General features: G+C 43.9%; 1 long non-coding RNA gene across 9 annotated transcripts in view; it reads right to left on the bottom strand.

The window, feature by feature from the left end:
* Positions 1-2,495: 2,495 nt before the first annotated feature.
* LOC134475506 (uncharacterized) overlaps positions 2,496-21,253 on the bottom strand; it is a 41,140-nt gene continuing 22,382 nt past the window's right edge. Inside the window, exons 1-5 of one of the 9 annotated variants that reach the window (XR_010046668.1) lie at positions 19,383-19,519; positions 12,885-12,956; positions 11,229-11,409; positions 9,364-9,461; positions 2,496-7,480 (exon numbers count right to left, since the gene is read on the bottom strand). This is a non-coding gene — a long non-coding RNA (uncharacterized LOC134475506). Of the gene's footprint in view, positions 7,481-9,363; positions 9,462-11,228; positions 11,410-12,884; positions 14,510-14,559; positions 14,854-19,382; positions 19,520-21,253 lie in introns of those variants that run through there. The other 8 variants (XR_010046664.1, XR_010046663.1, XR_010046662.1 and 5 more) reach the window with 8 other exon arrangements.

Here is a 21,253-nt window from a genome sequence, read left to right as displayed (position 1 = left end):
CCATTCCCTGCAAAAAAAAAAAAAAAAAAAAAAAAAAAAAAAAAAAAAAAAAAAAAGAGCCAGGCATGGTGGTGCACTCCTGTAACCCCAACAGCACTGGGAAAGTTGAGGCAGGTGGATCGTTTCAATTTCCGGAACAGCTTGGGCTCAAAGTGAGCTCATGGCCAGCCTGAACTGCATAGTGAGAAGTTGTCTTTAAAAAAAAATAGCAAGCTGGATCTCAGTGTCCCTTGCAGTGAGCTTACAGGGTGACTCTGGTGTTCCCGAGAGGAGCATTGTGAGATGCCGCTAGCATGTTTGGTTAATCAAAGACATTTCTAAGAGACAATTCCAGCATGGCAGTAACCAGCCCACAAGAGGGCCTGTTTGCGCAGGCGCCATGAGCCTGGAAAAGCACCCTCTGGGTGTAAAGGGGCGGAGCTTCCTTTGGCGCCTCCTTCAGTCTAGGAAGCAAACGCGTGGGAGTCTTGGTGGCTGATGTGGTAGATTCTGTGGTAGATTCTGTGGTAAATTCTGTGGTAGATTCTGCATGACAACACAGCCATGCAGGCCTCTGACAGAGATTCAGGACAGGAAGATGACCAGGATGACTCCGGAAACTTTGAAGACCAGGACAGCTTTACTGCTGCGGTCATTGACATGGGCATCGACTTAGGAACCATCGCGCAAGTGGTGGCGATACCTCAGGGCGCTGGGTCCGGTGGGCAGGCTATGCTCATGATCTGCAGGACCAGGCTGTACCTGCATGAATTGTATCCTTTGGGATGTGGCTGTGTGGCCAGGGCCCTCGGGGACACCAGGCCGATGTCAAGGTTGAGGCAGGAAGACATTCAGACAGGAGAGTGGCTTGGGGATGGAGAGGAGATGCCTAAGCCAGAGGGGGCAGGAGGCATGAATGACAGGATACCCAAGAACACCAGATAGGAGCAAACAGCCCCAAAGGGAGAGAGACATCACCTGTGCTGAAGAGAGAGTGGAGGAGCTGTGGCCTTAAGGTTACACCACCAAGGGGGGCACGGAGGCCGATCCCTGAAGTGCCGGGGGGGGGGGGGCGGTGGCTAGGGACAGCCTGAGAGAACCTAGGGCAGCCAGCTGGAAAGTCCAGGAGGCCGCCACATCCAGGCAGTACAGGACTGTGCCTTAACTCTTTCCCCATCAGCATCTTCAGGGTGCCTTTCCCGTCTTCCAGGGAGGCAGAGTTTGCTCTAACGTCCCTCTCCCCATTTGAGGGCTATCCTGAGATTTACAGGGAGCTCACAGTGAATGGACGCTTCATGATTGTGTCAGTCCTACAAGGAGCTGGGGCTCTAGGGATTGTGGCCACAAGTGCTCAGAGCTGAATTTTAATGGAGATGGGAGGCTCTGCAGAGTTATGTCTAAGTGCAATGTGTGGGGACTCTTTCCACTGATTTGATGTTCATTCTCTCTCACTTTTAGGAGATGGACTGCTCCAGACCCTAGCTGCCTGCAGGCAGTGTTTGCTGCCTTCATCCAAGACCTTTACTTCATCTTCTAGGTCATGCAGCTCTTGAGAACCCTGTCTACCTGCGTGTCTGGGTAGGAAAAGGGGGCTGAAACCCACGTGTCCCTTGTCAGACTAGGCATTATTCCCTACAGCTTGTTTATGAGATTAAGGGACACATTCTTCTTAGACCCCATTTTCTTGCCTTTAATGGTTATTGAGGTCTCATGCCTGCTTGTTTTGTTTCACTGTTGCTGGTGGAGAGACATGATGAAATGTTTGTCACTGCAGAAAATAAAGCTGAGCAATGATGCCAAGCTTGAGTTTCTTTTCAGGTACAACATTTCCTTATTTTCTAGCTTTTGCTGTCTGGAGACAGAGGGCAACATCTCATGGAGCACATATATTTACAGGTTAACAGATGTGGAGTTAATACATTGAACAAAAGTTAGATATAAATAACAAAGTTGACACAGGCCTTCGGATCTAGTGGGCAGGAGGTGAGGAGGGCAGAATTATTGTGCTGCCAGAGTGGGGGTTTTGGTCTTGTCAGCTCCTCCTCCTGCAAGGTCCCAAGCAAGGCACTGAGAAAGGAGGCTCAAGTGTGACTGAAGGGCCCGTGGCTCAGTGACCATCCCTAGTGGCCTGCTCTGTGACACCCCACAGGAGGTGAGCTCCCTGGGTCCCCGACTGGACACAGCCACTACCCTTGGTGGGAGGACTCTGGAGCCCGCTCCTTTCTGAGTCTGTCACCCTCAGCTGATACTATTCTGCCCCAACTTGCACTCCCAATGAGGCATCTCTGACCAGGGCAGTGAGAAGCTAGGACAGAAGGGTCCCCTGGAGCTGGACTCGGAGGAACCATTTCCTCCAGCACCAAGCTCCCAGTACCCAGCTGGGATCTCATTTCCTACATTCCTCACATCATCCGTCTCACCAAAAGGCCCTCTGACACTCATGACTCCATTCTTTCACATCTGAAAAAAGTTTTAAAAACTTGTTTATCCAAACAGCAATCCCAATGACAGACATATAAAAAGGAATAATGGTATTTATTGGGGAATAGAATAGTACTGCAACAGGAATGTGCATGCCATGACACATTATGAGTGCAGCTGAGGAGGTTGAAGCCAAGGAAAGTTTTTAGGGCAAAAATGGGGAGGACCACATAAAAAAGTGGGGTTTTCTTGAGAAGAGTTCTCACCATGTAGTGCAGGTTGGTCTTGATCTCATGGCAATCTTCCTGCCTCAGCCTCCTGAGTACTGGGATTACAGGTGTACACGGCCCTGCCTGGTACTCATCAGATATTCTGAGACACAGTAATCCTTGGCCACAAAGCTGGATCACAATGGGACACATGTTTGATACCTTGCACATTGTCCTTCATGTAGGCTAAATGATCCTGTGAGGAAATAACCTGAAACCAACAGTAAGGAAAAGTGGAACTGAAGGAGAATGGGTGGGGAGGAAACTTGGAGAGGCAGAGGCAGGTGGTTTCTTTGGAAAGGCTACGAGGAAGCCTCAGAGAACTCTCCGCCACGGTGATATTCTAGAGGGCCCAAAGGGCCTCCCAAGTCTTCCAAATTATTTTAGAAATGTCCATCACAACTGTGAGGAAGCCTCTCTTGGCTAATTTGTGTTTCTCTATTCACAGCAGAGGCATGATGACGTTAGGGCCCCAGGCAGCCCTGCAATGTAGCAACTTTCAGACTTCCTCTGAGTCAGGTGTCCCTGGGATCTCCAGAATCTGCATGAACTTAGTGATCGCAAGGGCAGGGTCACAGAATGGCTGGCAGGTTCCTTCTGGGCCTACAGGCAATAACTTCATGGTAGGATCCGCTGGTTCCCAGGCTCAAGGCTACCCAGACCTTTAGAAGTGACATTTCTCTGTCTTTGTCTTTGTCTCTGTGTCTCTCTCTCTGTGTCTCGGTCTGTCTCTGTCTCTCTGTCTCTGTCTCTCTCTCTCTCTCTATTTTACAGGGAATTGAACTCACAGCCTTGCGCTTGTCAGGCAGGCGCTGTACGACTGAGCTGTGTCCCCAACAGGAGTGACATTCTTCATTCATGTTTGGCAGAAGTAGACAAGTGATGCCTGATGCCACTAGATAACAAATAAAAGCACTGTAAATGCAATGACTGTAAGGTTAGATGCACAATCGAATGATCTGCAAAACTAATTTCTCTAAAAATGAATAATGAATCTTCATCATGTTATGTGAGATGTAAAAGATAACAATTTTCCTAAAATATTTATGTAACTATTGAGTGATTCTCCTGAATCAGGCACTGCATATAATCCTTTCTGTAGGCATGTAATGCTTAAAATCAGCACATCAGGCTGTCATGCTTCCCCTTTCAGATGACAGAATCAAAGGACAAAGACCACAGTGAGTAGAATAAAAAAATGCCATGTGCAGGATGCAACAAGGTGAGCTCAGATTAGCAATTCAGCAAGGATGACAAACAGGATAGGCAATCAGAGGAGGGGCGAGGAAAGAAAAAGGGGATTAAGAAGGAAAAAACTATATTACGTGCATGTACACAATCTCCAAGATGATTAGAAACTGCATGTACTGCAAACATGCTACTAAAGCAAAAGTGGTAAACTATGCACATGTTAGAAAATAATCAGATACGGTTTTATATGTATGAAAGCGAGTTTCTGTGTTTTCATTGAAGTTTGAAAATTTTTATGACAAGGTCTGTCAGTGCAGTTCAGGCAGGTTTGAACTCACTGTGTAGCCCAAACTGGCCTTAAATTCATGGCCATCTTCCTGTCCCAGCTATCCTAGTGCTGGGATTACAGGCATGTTTCATGATGCCCAGCTGGATTTTTCTTTATTACATAAATGCACCTAATTTAGTATTGTCTACAGGTGAAGCAGAGAAAAAGCAATGATTAATATACATAAATCAGGATGTTTACTGTCAGGTGAAGACAAGATGTAAACCATGTGTTGTCAGAGAATTCTGATATTATACGTTTTTCCAAAATTTTTTTCAATTTTAATGAATTATGAAAAAAATTTAAAACTTATTAGCTAGGCATGACAATGTCTGTCTATACTCCTAGCATTCTGAAAGGCTGAGACAGGAGGTTTTCAAGTTATAGCTTAAGTTAATTTTCTCATTGCTGAGAAAATACCCAACATCTACAAGTTAAAGGTGCAAGGATTTATTTAGCTCACAGTTTGGGAAGGTTTCAGTCCATAGTCGGCAGGCTCTGAGACAGGATGACATGGCAGAGGGGCTCTGAAGTTGAGGAAGGGTCCATGGCGTGGCAGAGCAGGTAGAAGAAAGCAAGCCACCAGCACCAGCATTACCAGCAGCAGAAAGATCCCTTTTATCCTTCCAGGCTACCAGCCTTTTGGGTGGTGCCATCCACGCACAGGATGGGGCATTCTTAGTCCCAGTATCACACACCCTAATACAGCCACCTTCAAATCTCCCCACCTAGGATCACGTGAGGATTTGGAGGAACATGTAGCAAAAGACATAACAGAGCTCAAGCTGGGTAACTTAGCAATTAGAAGACCATGTCTCAAAACTCAAAGAACTAATAGGTGGCTGGAGATGTAGCTCAGTGCAAAGGATCAGGATTAAATCCTCAGTTCCACACACAAAAAATGGAAACATCATACAGTGTGAGTATTAAATTAAAACAGTATCGTCAAATATTGTTTTATTGATTTTACAACCTTCCTTTATTTACTCTTGGAATATCTTGGAGTATATCACCAGACACGTCAATTTACCTCCATGAAGTGCCATCAAGTTACTGCATGAACAGCCTACTGGTGTAAAAAGGAACCCATTCCTTTAATACTCTTCACTGGGACTAGTTCCCCACTGGTCTAGGAATAGGGAAGTGAAGAAAGAAGACTGAAATCTATTAGTGATTCACACTCCCATTTTAAGGGAGCTTGTCTAGAACTGTCTCTCCTAGCCTCGGAAGTTATATTTAAGGGGCGCTTCCACACCAACTTCTTAGAATAGGACTCAGGAAAACAACGTTAACTGCATTTAGTTGCCAATAACTGCTTTTGGTCTAATCTCCACTTATCGCTTTTGTTCTTACCACATTTATTCTTGATTGCCAGATTCTGAATTTGATTTTGATGCCTATTTTCCCCTGTCTATATTGGAAACTAGTCAGACTACATTCTGTAATTTAAGGTAAGATTGGTTTTTCCTCAACTGCTTCCTTCGTCCAGTATCATGAATTCCTCCTCTCAGAGAATGATTTGATGGCCGTGCCTGGTGGTACATGCCTGAATCCTAGCACTTGGGAGGCTGAGGCAGGAGGACTGACAAGACGTTGAGGCCAGGTAGAGCTACATAGTGAGTTACCAGCCTGAATGACAGATTGAGACCCTGTTGCAAAAACAAAACAATGAAAAGATTTGTTTATGGTCATAGGTACCATAAGTACGATATTTGCTCTTCAAGCATTTATCTTATTTTTCCTGTTTAATTCACAAAAATAGTGTGTACTCTTACTTAAAGTGAAATCAGTACAGTTACTTGAGCAGGCAATCTTATGAGGTATAGAAGCTTTGTTTGGTACTGGGGATTGAACTCAGGGCCTCACACTTGGCAGGCAGGCAATTACACTGCAGATCTAAATTCCTGGCTGGAGTTGAGCAGCATGTAGAAAGTTGTTTGACACTGAAAAGCAATTATGATAAATTCTGCTTTTGTTGTCCTTATTACTATTATTATTACTGGCTTTTTAGATGGTCTTGAACTCACTACACTGCCCAGGCTGGACTTGAACTCACGGTGTTCATCCTGCTTCAGCATCTGAAATGTTGGCATTCACGGTGCATACCACCACACCTGGCTGGTTGTCATTGTTTTCAGAAAAAGGGAAGCAGGCAGCAGAACCAGGGCTGAAGCCAGGGTCAATAAGTAGGCTTTTGTCTTCCTCCTGGAGGCAGCAGCTCGAGGACTTTCCATTTACAACACTTGAATCATCCTATGACAAGGGAATAGCTTGGGGCCAGGGTACGGCCTGGGACCCTGTGGAACAGACAACCTGCCACAGCTTGAGGCATGTCACCCACTGGTCTGAGCTTGGAAGTGTTCACCTAATAACCTTCCACCAAGAAGTTGAGGCCTGAGTATAGGCCTGCTTTCCAGAGAGGGAAACAGTGACACAGGGAGATGATGTAGTTTGCCCAAGGTTATAGGAAGTAAGCAGGAAAATGGGACTTCAGTGCAGGCAGTCCAACTCCAGAGCCCTCCCTGGAGCCCTGAGCTGGGCAGCTTCCAGGTAGCTGTCTGCAGGTAGACACGCCTGCAAAGTCTTAACTACACAAATGAAGCAAATACGTGTGTGATACTGACCCGCAGCTGCTCAGCAGCACACTCCTCCTACCTTAACCAGGACAAAACTTGATGGCCTGTTTGCTGGCCGGGAAGGCTAAAGCATCCTTCCTAGTGCTTATAACTTAAGAGAACACTGCCTACACCACACTCCCACCACAACGATGAGATCATGGGACAAGGTATGCTAAGGTTCTTCTGTTTCATCTGTTTGGAAACGGATTCTCCCCTGGTTGCGGCAGAGGCTGGCCGTGTGCTAGAGCGCAAGCCACTGCCGGCTGAGCTATTCCAACCCGCAAACTGAAGACAGTGATAACTTCTCCTCCTGTCTTTCTGTCTGGAAGGAATTTGACACAAGGTCTGATTTTTATGTAAAACAAACACATTTAGAGAAAAATTGTGACTTCAAAGATAACGATGGTTCAGTTGGATGAAGAATAAATTGTCTATGAAGAGGCAGGTATAATTTTCACATCACTTAACGCCTTGCTACCTTCGTCGATGTTTTACACATCACCATGCCTTGCTGCTTTCGCTGGACACGTCCCTCGTTCACGAGACTCCACTGATGAGACCCCAGCGCAGTCAGGGAGCTGTGTGCTCTGACTAGGGAACTGGGTACTGTGTGGGCTGATGTAACTTACAGACTGGAATCACTTTATTCTGAGGTCCATGTCCTTGTCATTAACCTGCCAACACAAAGCACAGGCCATAAAAACACATCAGAGAAGTCAAGAAAGTGGAAGAATCCATACAGTGCAAAATCAAGTCAGGAGAACAATGTGCTGTTCATCTTTCACCCTACCGTCTCCCATTTTGTTTTCCTTTTTCCTCTCCCTCTGCAGTCTGCTTCTCTTCTTTCATCCCTCCCTCTCCCTCTTCCTTGCCTGCTTCCTTTCAGACCTCACACATTGGTCGTGAGTCATTCCTGAACTCAGTTTCCGGCCTAGAGGCAAGTCTATGGGAATGGCCTGTGAGCTGTGTTCTACTGATCAGTGAGGTTGATCCCCATGGCATCAGGGACTGCCTGCATTGACAAGCTGTGGTTCTGGGTTTTCATCTTGGTATTCAGCATCTGCCCTCCCTCCCTCCCTCCAGGGGAACACCACTCTGGAATAACGCTTCAGTGCAACGCAGGGCTCACTTTGGAAGCTGAAGAAGGGAGGTATCCCTGTCTTTCAGGCACTCCCTTTCCAGCTTCATAGCAGCCAGCCACTGGACAGAGACTTGGGAAGATTACTTGAATCTCTGCTTGGTGCTGTGAGCCTGGTGCAGGTGACACACAAATGAATGAAGGATGCTGAGAATCATTTCCCCCAAGCTGCAGTGGTGTACAGGTGGCACCATCCTGCAGGGGACGCTGTGTCTGCCTGTCAGTGTCCAGGGATGGCAGGCATCTGCGAAGACCGTTCTGGCTACACTGTGTGGCCTCACTGAGCCGGCTGCCCCCATCCATTTCCTATAGCTCCCTTCTAGATTTCCACTGATTCTTTGGCTTCCAATCTCCACACAGTACATTCTTCATTCTTTCAAAAAATAACCTGAGTTGGATGTAGGCATCATGTGACCCAACAGTTTCAACCTAAATGTGTACACCACAGAAATGAGCTCATGTATTCATCAAAACAAATATGTTAAAGTGTTCACGGCTGCACTGTCTATCACAAGCCCAACCTTGAAAGTGCCCAAATGCCCATGAGGAGGAAACAAACATTTAGGGACAATCACAGAACGAATTCCTATACAGCATGGGCAACAAGAGTCTGTAGCACCCCCTTCCCTAACAAGGGAACCCAAATTCATGGATGTGAGGTATGACAATTGAATATCACGCTGTTGCAAGTAGGGACCAAGTTACTCCTAAGGGCACAGTAACCCAAAGTGAGGCATGGCACGGCTTCTAGAAAGTTCTGTTCTTGACCATGGAGCCTGTCATCCATTGTGTTCAGACTGTGAAAATTCTCACAGCTGGACACTTTTGGTTTGGTTGCTCATCTGTATGTACATTTTACTTCAATACAAATTTGAGTTTTGTAGCTCCCAATAAACGAAAAACTAACTTCACTTTCTAATGCTTCTGCAGGAGAGCAACCAGAGTATATCCTCATCTAATACATTAAAGGGCAGATTAGGTGCAGGAGCATGAGCACCAGGTGAGTATACACTGGAAGACCGAGTATCACTTTCCGTGATTAAAACCACATGTGGATAATATAGACAACTTCAAAATTCATCCGTTTAGTAACAGAAACCGAAAAAATAAACGAAGGGGGTAGTAGATAGACATTGTGGCTCAAGGTTAAATTTGCCAGACAATTAATAACATAACAATGGCTGGATATTTACACAGGGCCATTCTGTTTTACCCATCTTAAATGGAACATGGTTGCTTCCCTGTCTAAAAACATATATGATGGGGAAAATAGGACTTAAAACTTCAAGTTAAACATGCAAACATGTTGAAAAATACGACAGTACTCTACAGAGGCTTCTTTCTCTTATTGCTAGCCACCACAGTTAAATACTTTTGGTTTGGTATGAAAATGGAAAACACATCTGCGATAGAACTCACTTCTATTGCTCCCAGATGTTCTCATAGTAGCCTTGAGTGTTTCCTTGGTGACTCCATCATAGGGAAGCGGTCTCAAGACTGTTCTTTCCAGCAGGCCCCTGAGAACATATAAGGACAGTCATCAGGAGGAATAAGTCTTTCAGAACCATAGGTCACTTGATACATTTCAGTCTTCTCCACTTCTTGAATTTGGTCTCTTAACACCTGTGCCATCGTGGCTCAGCCTGTTCTGCAGGCCTACTCTCTCCATGCAAATTCTTCTATATTCAAGAACTCAGAACCTGAGTTTAAATTCTCTGACCATAGACTTGGGTCTTCACACTTTTGATATCTCTTCAGTCCCATGGACCTTATCGTGCATTTATTCTGATTCCCCATTCCTTGCAAACGCCTTATTTTTCCAATTCAGCACTTTTGATCTGGCTTCATGTGGCTCCCTCTTTGATTAAAAAAAGCAATGGCTCACTTTGGGGAAAGGGGATCATCATCATATAGACTGCTTAACAGCATCGTATTTTTAAGAATTTCTGCTATTGCTGTGTAACAAATGTTTGGCTTGGACTCTTCTCACAGATAATCCTGACTGTGTTCCTAAACTGGCAGGATGTTACCAAACCTGTTTACATAGTGAATATCAACGGAGTACCACATTAACCAACAATATTTAATATGTGAATGGGAGAAATTTACAAACAGAAGACAATATTGTAAAACCTGTTGAAAGCCACACTGTCCCTGGGAAAATGATGTCAGACTGACACTGACACTGGAGGGTGTCTTTAAATTACAGGTAGTGGGAGAAAGACTGAGTCACAAATTGCAAGGACGTACACAGGCATGAAATATTTTTAAATTTTGGGGTGTGGTGTGGTGAAGCCTCCGGTCAGCTGAAGAGAGTCACATCCACTGAGAGAGAAGTCCAATTGCTCTCCCACCAATTTAAGTTCTGTTATTCGCATAGCTCATTTTGCTTCTCACTGATCTGCATGACCTTTCCTATACATCAGATTTCCACATGTTTCTGGTCTTTGTCCCCTTCTATTGATACACTTACACTGAAAACAAACTTTAGCTTTCGGGACTATTTTCCCTGTGATAAAAATGATTATATTAAATTGATTTGGACATACTGAGGCTTAAATACGACTGCTGGAGACAGCAATCATGGACTTTGAAGCTCAACATAAAATAGGAGCTTCAGGAGAGGCCGGGCTAGGAGCTGAGCAGCTTGGCTGTGGTAGCAGCTGCAGTGGCAGCAGGGATGGCAGGGCTGCCACATGGCAGGCCTAAGGTGCTTTAGACTTTCTGCACAGGGTCCAGCAAATTGTTACCCAATCTGATTCAAGTCTTCCCTAGAATACTTCTACAGCTGTAGTGGACCAGTCAGTGTATGGATATGGAGTACAGAAGAGGGGGCTGGATGATGGAGTAGGTAACCAGTCAGGGGCTCTGGCACATCAAAGGGCAGTCACAACAAAAAAAATCCAAAGTGCCTGATAAAATGGTTGCAAAGCAGGCAGGAACCTCTGGAGCATCAATCAGCAGTCAGGAGTTTCCCAAGGTGCTTCACAGGAACCCAGCCCCAAAAGGGAGCCCAGCCTGAGGACAGTCACCATTAGGGGCATCCCGCAGCAGACTGAGGTGGTGAGACATCTCATACACAAGCAAATTGGTGAAATCGGCCTCCGTGGCCCCCAAGCCTTTGGGCAGAGCCCCTTCAGCCATCTGCCCTGCCACCCCAACACCACCCTGAGTGACCCAGGGGAAGCAGCCGCACAGCAGGTCCCGACCCACCAGAGCCAACTTCAGAACAGCTAGCCAGACCGCAGGGGAGCCTTGGAAAATTAGAACAAAAGCAGACTCACCCAGATCATGTGGCCAGCGCTGCTCCTTGGGCCAGCTCCCCGGCATACTAACACTGCCTGCCCTGAAGTGCCCAAAGAAACTTCCGTGGGAGGAAATTCGCGCAGGCGCAGTGCAGGCTCGCGGCCCAGAGCAGTGAAGCCCCGCCCTGCTGCTGCTGCTTCTGGAAATCAGAAGGAACACCTGTGTGTAACAGGGGGTTTTAGATTTGCAAACCTTCTGAGGAAGAACCTTTATTTGTTCTGTAAAACGTTACGCTTAGAGTCTGACTTTCCCTAACAGTTGGCAAAATTAGATACTAAGAATTGCTGATAATTTTTGTTTCCTTAATTTTGTTGGTTATTTCCAAAGTGTGAGCTCTGGGATTCTTTTTGGACAATACCTGTAAATTCAGGTGCCAGAATTTGCTTTGGAGCAGTGACATTTCAACTGGAGTTTTTCTGTTTGTTTGTTTTTTTTTTCCTTTTTTTTTTTTTTGGATTTGTTTCATGACTTTTCATTACATTTTTTTTTTTTTTTTTTTGGTTTGTGGATTTTTGTTTCTTTTTTTTTTCCTGCTGCAAAAGAAAGTGGCTTGGAATTTTTAGGTAGTATGTAAGCAAATCTTTAAAAAAATTTAAAACAGTATTTAAATAGTCTTGATTGTATAAAGTCTCTAAATGTCTTAGTTCTAAGTTCTTATATCTTGGATGTCTGGTTTTATTACCTTTATAAAATGAATTATTATGTGTTGATGTGTTGCTTTTATTTATTTATTTAGAAACAAGGTCTCACTACATAGTTTCCGATGGCCTTGAACTCACTGTGTTGCCTAGGCTGGCTTTGAATTTGCAGGGATCCTCCTGCTTCAGCTGCCTGGAATGTTGGGATTATAGGCATGCACCACCATGCTTGGCGAAATCTGAAATATTGTGTAAAGTAATTAATCACATGAACTCTGAATTGAGCAGATAACTGTACTGTTGATCAAAGGCATTGGGAAGGGAAGCTTTATACAACTTGTATAACTTCTAGAGTTTCAAGGAGGTAAAATAAAACAGTGTCAATGTGCTCAGCTTTTATTTTCATGTCTTCCTTCCTGCTTGCAATTGTATGTCTAAAACCTCCAAGCTGATTGTACAAACAAACAAACAAACAAAAAACCTGACATTCTGGATGGACATGGTGGCACACTGCTGTAATGCCAGCACTTGGGAGGCTGAGGCTGGAGGATCTAGCAAGTTCCAGACCAGCCTGAGCTACAAAGTGAACCCATGCCAGCCTGAACTGCAAAATGAGATCCTGTCTCAAAAAGACAACAAAGAACCAAACAACGCCCTCCATTTTCTCAGTAATATAAATACGGTTGTTTTTACTATTAAAGAGGAATTCAATATAAGTTTTAATAAACACTGTGGAATATTACACTGTATAAATGTAATTAATTTTTAATTCCAATATGTTTTTTGCCTATTTCTTTAAATTATTTTCCTAATATTTCTTCATTAACCAGGTGAATAAATAATTCTAGCATGGTCTCTAGTATGAATTAAATAATTTTGATTTAATAAAGAGATAATAAAATTTCTGATGCTACTGTAGTATATATTGAAGAGATAACTTGTATTTTAAAGGAGAAAAATGGAATTGCAGCTATTTGTCTTGTATTTTTAACTTACCTGAGAGTCATTCTATGTGAAGTGTACTGAAGCTCCGGCTTCTGGTGATTCCTCCTTAGTTTCTTTACAGTACTTGAAAGGTGTAAGGGGTAAAAAGGCAAGCGGAGAATGTTTGAAAAATAAAATCAGTAGCTTCACAAGTGTTGGTCATATTCCCTAACAACAGCATCATAAAAAGTCAACTACGTAGAAATTTAAGTCTAGCACTGGGTGGGAACGTCACTGAGCTTAATGTCCTTACACTGTGAAAAAACTATCCTCCAAGATTAAGGAGTTCACTCACCCTCACATATCAAATAGTAATAAAATCAGAAACCATATGAAATTTCCTAAAACTAAGGTTCTGTCCATGCTATTTCAGCTGGCTCTTTGTGAGAATCCAGTGAAAACAAGAATGAGAAGGAAAATAAAACTGGAAACCAGGAACGTTTGTTGGATTTTTTTTTTGTACAGGGAAGCACATTCCTAACCTTATTTTTGCCGGGCAGGTGCTAAATCATCAGCCTGTCATTGGGGACAATTGTCCTTTAAGCAGTCCATGAGTTTCTTCACATGAGTTTATTATATCTATCTAGAAATAACAGACAACAAAGCAAAACTACAGGCCTCTAGGAGCCCCAACTCTGCACAACCCAGGATCTCCCCGACTTTTTTTTTTTTTTTTTTTTTTTTTTTTTGCTTTTTATTTGTTTGTTTTTCTGTGTGTTTCTTTCTTTTGAGACAGGATGTTGCTATGCAATCCTGGCTGCCTTTGAGCTCACTTTGTAGCCCAGGCTGGTGTCAAACTCACAAGGATCCTCCTGCCTCGGTATCCCAAGTGCTGGGATTAGAGGTGTGTATTGTACCACCACGTCTGGCTAGTGCATAAACTTTAATGCTAGGATTAGTTCTTGTGCACTGAACAAGGAGCACCTTGCAGAGGTCCAGTATCTTCAGGGCCCCACCCAGAGCCCCTTGCTCTGGCTGTCCCTGACCCTAGCTAATGCTGCTCCACTTCCACCCCCATCCTTCTGTGTGGCCATCCCAGGTTATTTTCTTCGTAGCACAGAGTCACTAAATTGGATTGCACTATTTATGTGTTTACTTGTTTATCACCTGTCTTCTCCACCAGAGGTAAACTACATGAGAGCAGGAGCTTTGATTCAGTGTTATATGCAGTGCCCAGCACGGCGGCTAGCACTCAAGTGTTCAATAAATGACTTGTTGAATGAATGAAGAAAGCACGGAATGACAGATTGGGAACACATTCATGCCTAGAAAGTAAGTGATGCAAAAAGCAAGAGGATCCCTATGGGTTATTGCCCAGGATGGCAGAAACAGTGATGCCTTGGTTCATTTTTCCTACCACCAGGGCTCCTAAGGTCTCTGGACTAAACCACATTACAAAGGGAGGGCGAGAGGGGTAACTCTGAAGGGAGACAAGTTCACAGGCTGTTATCTTCTTCCTCCCTGCTTTGGACACTCAGATCTCCTCCTCCAACTAAAGTTAAAAATGTATAATGTTTCTACCAAAACATAAGTCTAACATAGCGGTGTTGTTGTGTCTGGGTGCCCCTCCAAAGCTGCAAACAGTAATGGATGTGGCTGAATCCAGCGGTTGTGATTGGTTCACTGTCTAGCTGGGATTGGCTGTGTGAGCGCTGCCCCCGCCCAGAGGCCAGTAACAAGCACAAACCTTAAGGAAAGGAAGGAGGCCGGCTTTTCCCGTTTTGGGTGGGGTTTATTTTATTTAACTTTACCCTTTTCCTCCTTGTTAATTGCGGCCATGAACGCTTGCCTCAGCCATGCCACCCTGCATTGGAGCCAGCTAAGTATCTACTGAAATCACCAAAAACTGTAAGTTAAATAAACCTTTCCTTCATTCATTTTGGGATCAGGTATTTTCAAGACACATAGAGAAAAAGCGTTTTGCAGAATGCACAAAATAAAAGTTTCAGAACGTGTATACATGCCAAAGATTTCTCTGATACATCAACTTAGCGGGCCCTATGTGTCACCCAAAATCTAAAATCAAATAGAATGCCTTCTCAGAAGGGATGGATATAGGTGGATGTGAAGATAAGTGGGTGCACAAATAACTGGACACAAGAAAAGCTTTGTCAGGGCTCAGTGATGTGGTTACTTTGGAAATGCCACACATGGTCCTAGTGGGAACTCTCCTTCTTCAAATTCACTGAGCAGGAGGGGATTAAGAAGCAGGGAGGGGTGTGAATTCTCTTGTTCTTTTAATATTAACTATTTAGCATGTGTCATGCCCTCTGCTAAGTGTTGAGATACATACCATGAGTCACCTCTGGAAAGAGTTTGTATTCATTTTTTTTATTATTAATCCTTTTGAGACAGTGTCTCACTATGCTCTTCAGGATGTCTTTATGCTCAATTTGTAGCCCAGGCTGGTCTCAAACTTGCAACAATCCTCCTGCCTCAGCCTCATGTATTTTTGAGGGCAGCTGGCAAAAGGCAGCTCAGAATGCTGGGATATAGTAACATTTCAGCTATGGAGACAGCCTGCCGGAATCCTGTGACTGGGATACAAGAGGCTATTTTGGACACACATTCAGGGTTCCTTCCATCAAAATCAAGTGATGCAACACACTTGACATGAATCAGTGAATCAAAAAACCTTACCAAAATCTTGTAAGAAGGAGCAATGTGCTGGTGAATGCTGTCAATCTTTACTGGGCCTGTGCAGCTACATACAGGGTTTCTCTCCAACTGGCACAGCTTTTATGTTTATTAACTGTTAAAGAATGTTTTATATGACTGATATTTTGGATAGTTTTTCTCCTTGGTGTGGACTCTGTTGGGTGCAGTGGCAGGAGCTCTGACTGAAGTCCTTCCCACACTTGTAGTATTTATAGAGCTCCTCTTTTGTGTAGACTCTTTGATGCACAGAGTACAAGAGATGAACCTAAAGTAATTCCACAGTGTTCCCATTTGAAGGGTTTTTCAACTATTAGCAAAAATAAAACACCAAAGTAAAAATAAATAAGTGTTGTGCGGGTTTATGTTTCCAGCTGAGAAACACGGAAAGTCTCTGAATGTCACTTTTGCTGTCCATCAGACTAGAAGAACAAGGCCAATAGAGGCCAAGGGAGATTTGATTTGAAATAATGCCTTTGTGTGGTCACAGAAACCAAGCCAAAGAGGGAAAACAATGTAAACTGTTGCATTCCTTGGCAAGGGAGCGAGGACACCCCACAGAAAGGGACAGGATCTAATAGAACCATAATGGAAGAATGAGGAGGGGGAGCAGGTTGGGCAGCATGTTGGAAGACATTATTCTCCTTTATATATCAGCAAACAGAGCTCATAGAATATAAATCAAAAAAGAAAGGAAAAGACAAAAAGAGATGAAGGCAGAGAAGAGATAGATAGACTTATAGAGCCCAGAAAGCGCTCAGATGTTAGGACATGAAGAAGGTTCAGAGTTTATATACCTGGTGCTTTCAGGTCAGAGGGTCAGAGAAGTGAGAGCCACAGAGGGAGAGAATCATGCCGTCCTCAGTGGGCCCCGTCTGAGGCTTCAGCAGAGCAGAGATGAAAGCAAGCAACGTGAGGAATCTGTGGGGCCTGGAAAAGCACCTGCCCTCAAGTGGATGCAGGGTACAGCAGCCCAGGTGTCCAGGAGAGAAGTTCCTAGCAGTCAAGGAAAATGGCAGGACTTGACATCCATCAAAAGAGAAACTACTAGAGATGCAAAGCAGCAAGAAAACACAATCCTTCAGTAGGAAAGAAATCAGTGAACAGATGGTATCCAGATTGGGAAGGAGGGGAAAATACCTGCCTTTGTTTACATATATGGCCATGAATGAAAAAAATCCAATAAATTTATAGGGCTTAGAAACAATTTGAGCTCAACAGGTTTCAGGACATAATATATTTTACAGAGCTACTAAGAAGCTTAATTCTTCCTGTTGAAGAGATTCCTCCTCTTTCTAAAGTATGTGCTTGAGAGAACTATAAGGGATATAAAAATGTCTCAAAGCTAAAAGAAAGAAAAAGGCTTCACACCACCCTTATAAGCAAGGATGGTGTTTTTTTTTCAGGAGCTAGGAACCATCTCTTTGAAATTAAATATAGACAGCAGCAAAGAGGATGATGCACTCCTTCATTTGCAGTGAGAGGGTAGAAGCCTAACTTCATTGGGCACCTCCATTTGGCTAAACTAGCTCTTGTCATCAAAGTTGTGTTATGCATATATAGCAATGCTCTCAAGGATGTGTGATTTGTGTGAGCACCCAAAGAGGGGATAAAAACCCATTGACTGATACATATATGGTGACCCAGTCACCACGTACACTGTGGAAACCATGTGTAATTTATCGAAGCTACTTTTTTCTTGTACATTTAACTGACCTGAGAGTTCTTCTGTAAGGGTACATTTATGCAGATTGCAAAGACATTGGTATAAAGCAGTAAACTTACAGACATGATGTAGCAAGTTAAAAAATCACATACTGGCACCTCCCTAAGCTGCTACTGCTTGTCAGGGAAGGACTCGGCTAAATTCAGTTAGCCTTTGACTGTCTCAGACCAGATTGTTGCTTCTGACAATGTGATTGGTCAGTTTGAATATTTCAAGCTTGTATTTTCCTTAGTTAGAAGAGTTTGTATTGTTTCTAGCTTACTTCATGGTCTTTGTATGTGACACAGTGGCTCAGTCTAGGACACCCTTAACTTTTCTTGCTCCACTTGAATCCTCTCCCCTCATACATTGTGGTAAACAATGCCTTTTAAGTAAATCTATTTACTTAAGTAAGTAAATCTATTACCTGACATTATGTGACTTAATACAATTCATTCAACCCATCCTGTAATAACCTGTCATATGCCTTGTACTTTATGCTTGTAAACTATATTTAAACTGAACACAAACCTAACTTGGGGCCTAGTGATTTGGATTCAGTGCTGGCAGCCTGCCAGCATAGTGAAGAAGTTGCCTTCTAGATTCCTTGGGAAAAAGAATCTTCCATTCAGTTTGATACTGCTTTTTTCCAATTCCATTTGAAATATACTGAGGATACAGTTTCTCATTTTTTCTCCTTATTTTCCTTAAAGTGCTTCAAATGTCTGTTTAAAAAAGGCAATGGAGATGTTAAAAATAATTAGTAGCTTCACTCAGTGGACACTTATGTTCAAAATCAAGATAGCACAGGAGAGAAGGTCTATAAATGTGTTGATTGTGATAATTCTTTTATCACTACAACAAAACATAATAAGCATAAGAAAATCTGCCCTGGAGACAATTTACACCTGCTATGAGTGTAAAAGTGACTTCAGTAATAGTTCAAAACTTTGTATATAGCAGAGGGTCCACAAATTATACATCAATGTCCTAACTAGCCCTGTAGTTATAAGGAGAGATTTCAGCTCTGAGATGTGCAATCATTATGTACTACAAATATCTATCAATAAAATTTAAAACTAAAAAATAAAAGATGTGCTTATTTTCATTTGTATAAATTAAGTTGTATTTAATCTGCTCGGGCAGCCATGAGTACCCTCGCTAGCTGGTTTGATCAAAACAAAGAGATTTCCTTCCTCACTGTTCTTGAGGGACCTACCTGTCCATGATGAAAGTGCTGGTGAATTCTTTCTGGGGAGGGTTCTGCTCCTTGCTTAGTCAGCCACTCACATGTCCTTGCCCTAGCACCTGTGTCCTGATGAGAGCGCAAGAGCCCCTATCTTTTCTTAAAAGGACAAAAATCATATTTGCATGATTACAAAACTCGGCCTCCTTTAGCATTCACTGCACCCTCTGAGATGAAATCTCTGCATATAACAATGGGACTGCTTAGGATTTCAATGTGTAGTATACACGAGGATACAGATAGCCCGTTACCTCAAGTGAATAATATACATATGGTCACCAGTCACTGTGTACCCAGCAGACAAACAATGTATGTGTGATGCTCAGGCAGCGATGACAAACCCCCCTGGTTGGCTGGCTAAAACAGGAGACTCATTTTCTCACTGTTCTAGAGGCAACTGTCCATGATGAAACAGTTGGTAAACTCTTTTTGTGAGTACTCTGGCCCTGGCTTATTTGCAGACAACTGGCATGGCCTTTCATTAGCACCTGTGCCGTGGGAGGGCCCCAGAGCCCCTGTCTTTTCTTAAAAGGGTACAATCTTTCAGCTTCAGACTACCAAACTCAGGGTCTTCTTTAGCCTTCCCTGCACCCTCAGAGATGAAATCTGTGCATATGACCATGTGACTGCACAGGACATCAATGTGTATTATACACAAGGACGCAGACAGCCCATTACATCGAGTGACTCATTCACATAGGGTCACCAGTCACCTTGTATACTGTAGACAAACCCTTTGTGAGTGATGGGCTGTCCAGCCTGTCCTTGCTGAGGATGGGTGTGAAGTGGGTGCATCTGCCTAGCTGCAGAAAAGGGGAAGACTGATTGCTGCCCGTGCAGTCTCCTAGTCTTCACTGCTGTGAAGCGCATCACACTCTTATTCAGGCACAACCTTGCTTCCTACCTTTGTGCAGATATGTTCCTGCTGAGTTGCGAGGTGATTTTCCCAGTATTTTCCCAACACTGCAGCCACTCCTACTCCAGAAATTCAACTGCTTCTCCCAACATTTTCTTCACTGGTTTGACACAGGAAAAGAATGTCAGAATTTTTTTCACCCGGTGTTTCTGGATTGGTTGCTCTTCTGCAGTGAAGTAAGTAACTACTTTTGTTAAGTACTTCTGTTTGCTTGTCTTTATACCGTGAAACAGATGCAGCAACAATGGTGTGACGAAAGCAGCATTCTAGTAGGAAGACATCAATCCTGGAGAGAGATTTTGCACTGTAGAACCAGCACCTCAAATTAGTAGCTGGATGAGTAAATGAGTGTGTCTGTGTGACCTGGAATCAATGGTAAGCAAACCACCATGCGCCCAGGGACAGATGTGCAGAATCCTTAGGAATTCTCGTCATACAGCATGGGAAGTAGATGGACTGTGCAGACTTTAAATGTCCAACTATTACACTATAGCACATATATTTTGCTTCTATTCAGTAACACGCTTTTAACCATTTGTTAGAAGTCAAACACATATTACATGCAAAAATTCAGGGAAAAATCTAATAGGTTACAAAATGAAGTATTTTACATTTTGTAGTTGCTAAAATTTCATGTATGAGATCAACTCTCAAAGTAGCCATATGTTTCAAAATGCTGAGGCTAGTTCATGCTGAACAATAAGACCTAGTTGATGTTTATGTTTTTCCATTTCCTAAATTGACCTCAATTACATTGTCTAAATCTCAGAATCTTTTGTCCCCTGAAAACAATGGCAGGAGGATGTGGGCAATCAAAGACTGAAAAGAAACTGAGACATGCAACAGCCATTAATTTTATTTTCAGCATGAACAAACATTTATGCAGCAGAGGGCAGTGCAGAGAAGCAATGGGGCCAGCCCAAAGAAAGTGGCAGGGCACCTCAGGAATCCCTGCCCCAGGGAAGTCACTGCCTGGGCCTGGAAAGCAGATGAAGAACAGGAAATCATCTTTTGCAGCGGAGGCTTGTCCAGACCCTAGGGAAAGTAATCTTCCAACTGAGGAATCACTGCGGAAAGCTGGTTCAGGAAGGTGGTCACAGAAGCCTCCAAAAGGCGGACATTTTCTGCAGTTAACCGGCTAAAGGGAAGGAAAACAATCACACCAACAGTGCTCAGATCTCTTTTCCTCTGCCAATCCTTCTGTGTATCACTCACAGTGCCCCTGTCAGGCCCTGCAAATCACACCCTCTCCTTGGACTATCTTTTTCTTTCTTTTCTTTTTGTTACATGGAATCAAGCTCACAACCTCATGCTTGCCAGGCAGGCGCTTATGCTGGTGAGCTAAATATCCAGCCCTCTCTCCTTAGACTAAAGTTCTGGGATCTAAGCCTGTCCCTGGATGCCCTGTCAGCCCCAGACACGTGCTGTCCCCTCTCCATAGCCCACCGCCACCCATGGCTTACACATGCAGGTTATGCTCGCTCACTGTGAGCTCTCTTTGAACTCCTTGTGCAAGGCACTCAGGTCCCTGAGCCAGGATCATGCAGGTAACATCAGCGTCCACAGAGAAGCGGAAAGGCACAGTGAGCTGGCTGGTGGACACTTGGTTAAGGCGACTGTGACCGCGGCTGCTTTCTCCATCTGGCCACCTGGCCACCGTGCAGGGTCTCTCTGGCCCCATTCCCAGTCCTGGTAACTCGGCCTCAACTCAGCCTGCTTCCTCCAGCCCCGGGTTCCCGACCTCCTCTACTGACTCTGAGGGGCCCCTCTTTATCCTACCCTCCCCTCCCCCCCGCGAGTCCCGGACCCCTCGAGCTCGTCCCTCAGGAAGGATACACTTCCAGACGTTTATGAGTTGG

This window comes from Cavia porcellus, unplaced genomic scaffold (genome assembly GCF_034190915.1).
Source record: "Cavia porcellus strain 051 isolate PalLab524CR breed Dunkin Hartley unplaced genomic scaffold, mCavPor4.1 scaffold_3, whole genome shotgun sequence".
NCBI classification, from domain to species: Eukaryota; Metazoa; Chordata; class Mammalia; order Rodentia; family Caviidae; genus Cavia; species Cavia porcellus.
This window is presented reverse-complemented; position numbering and strand designations above follow the sequence as displayed.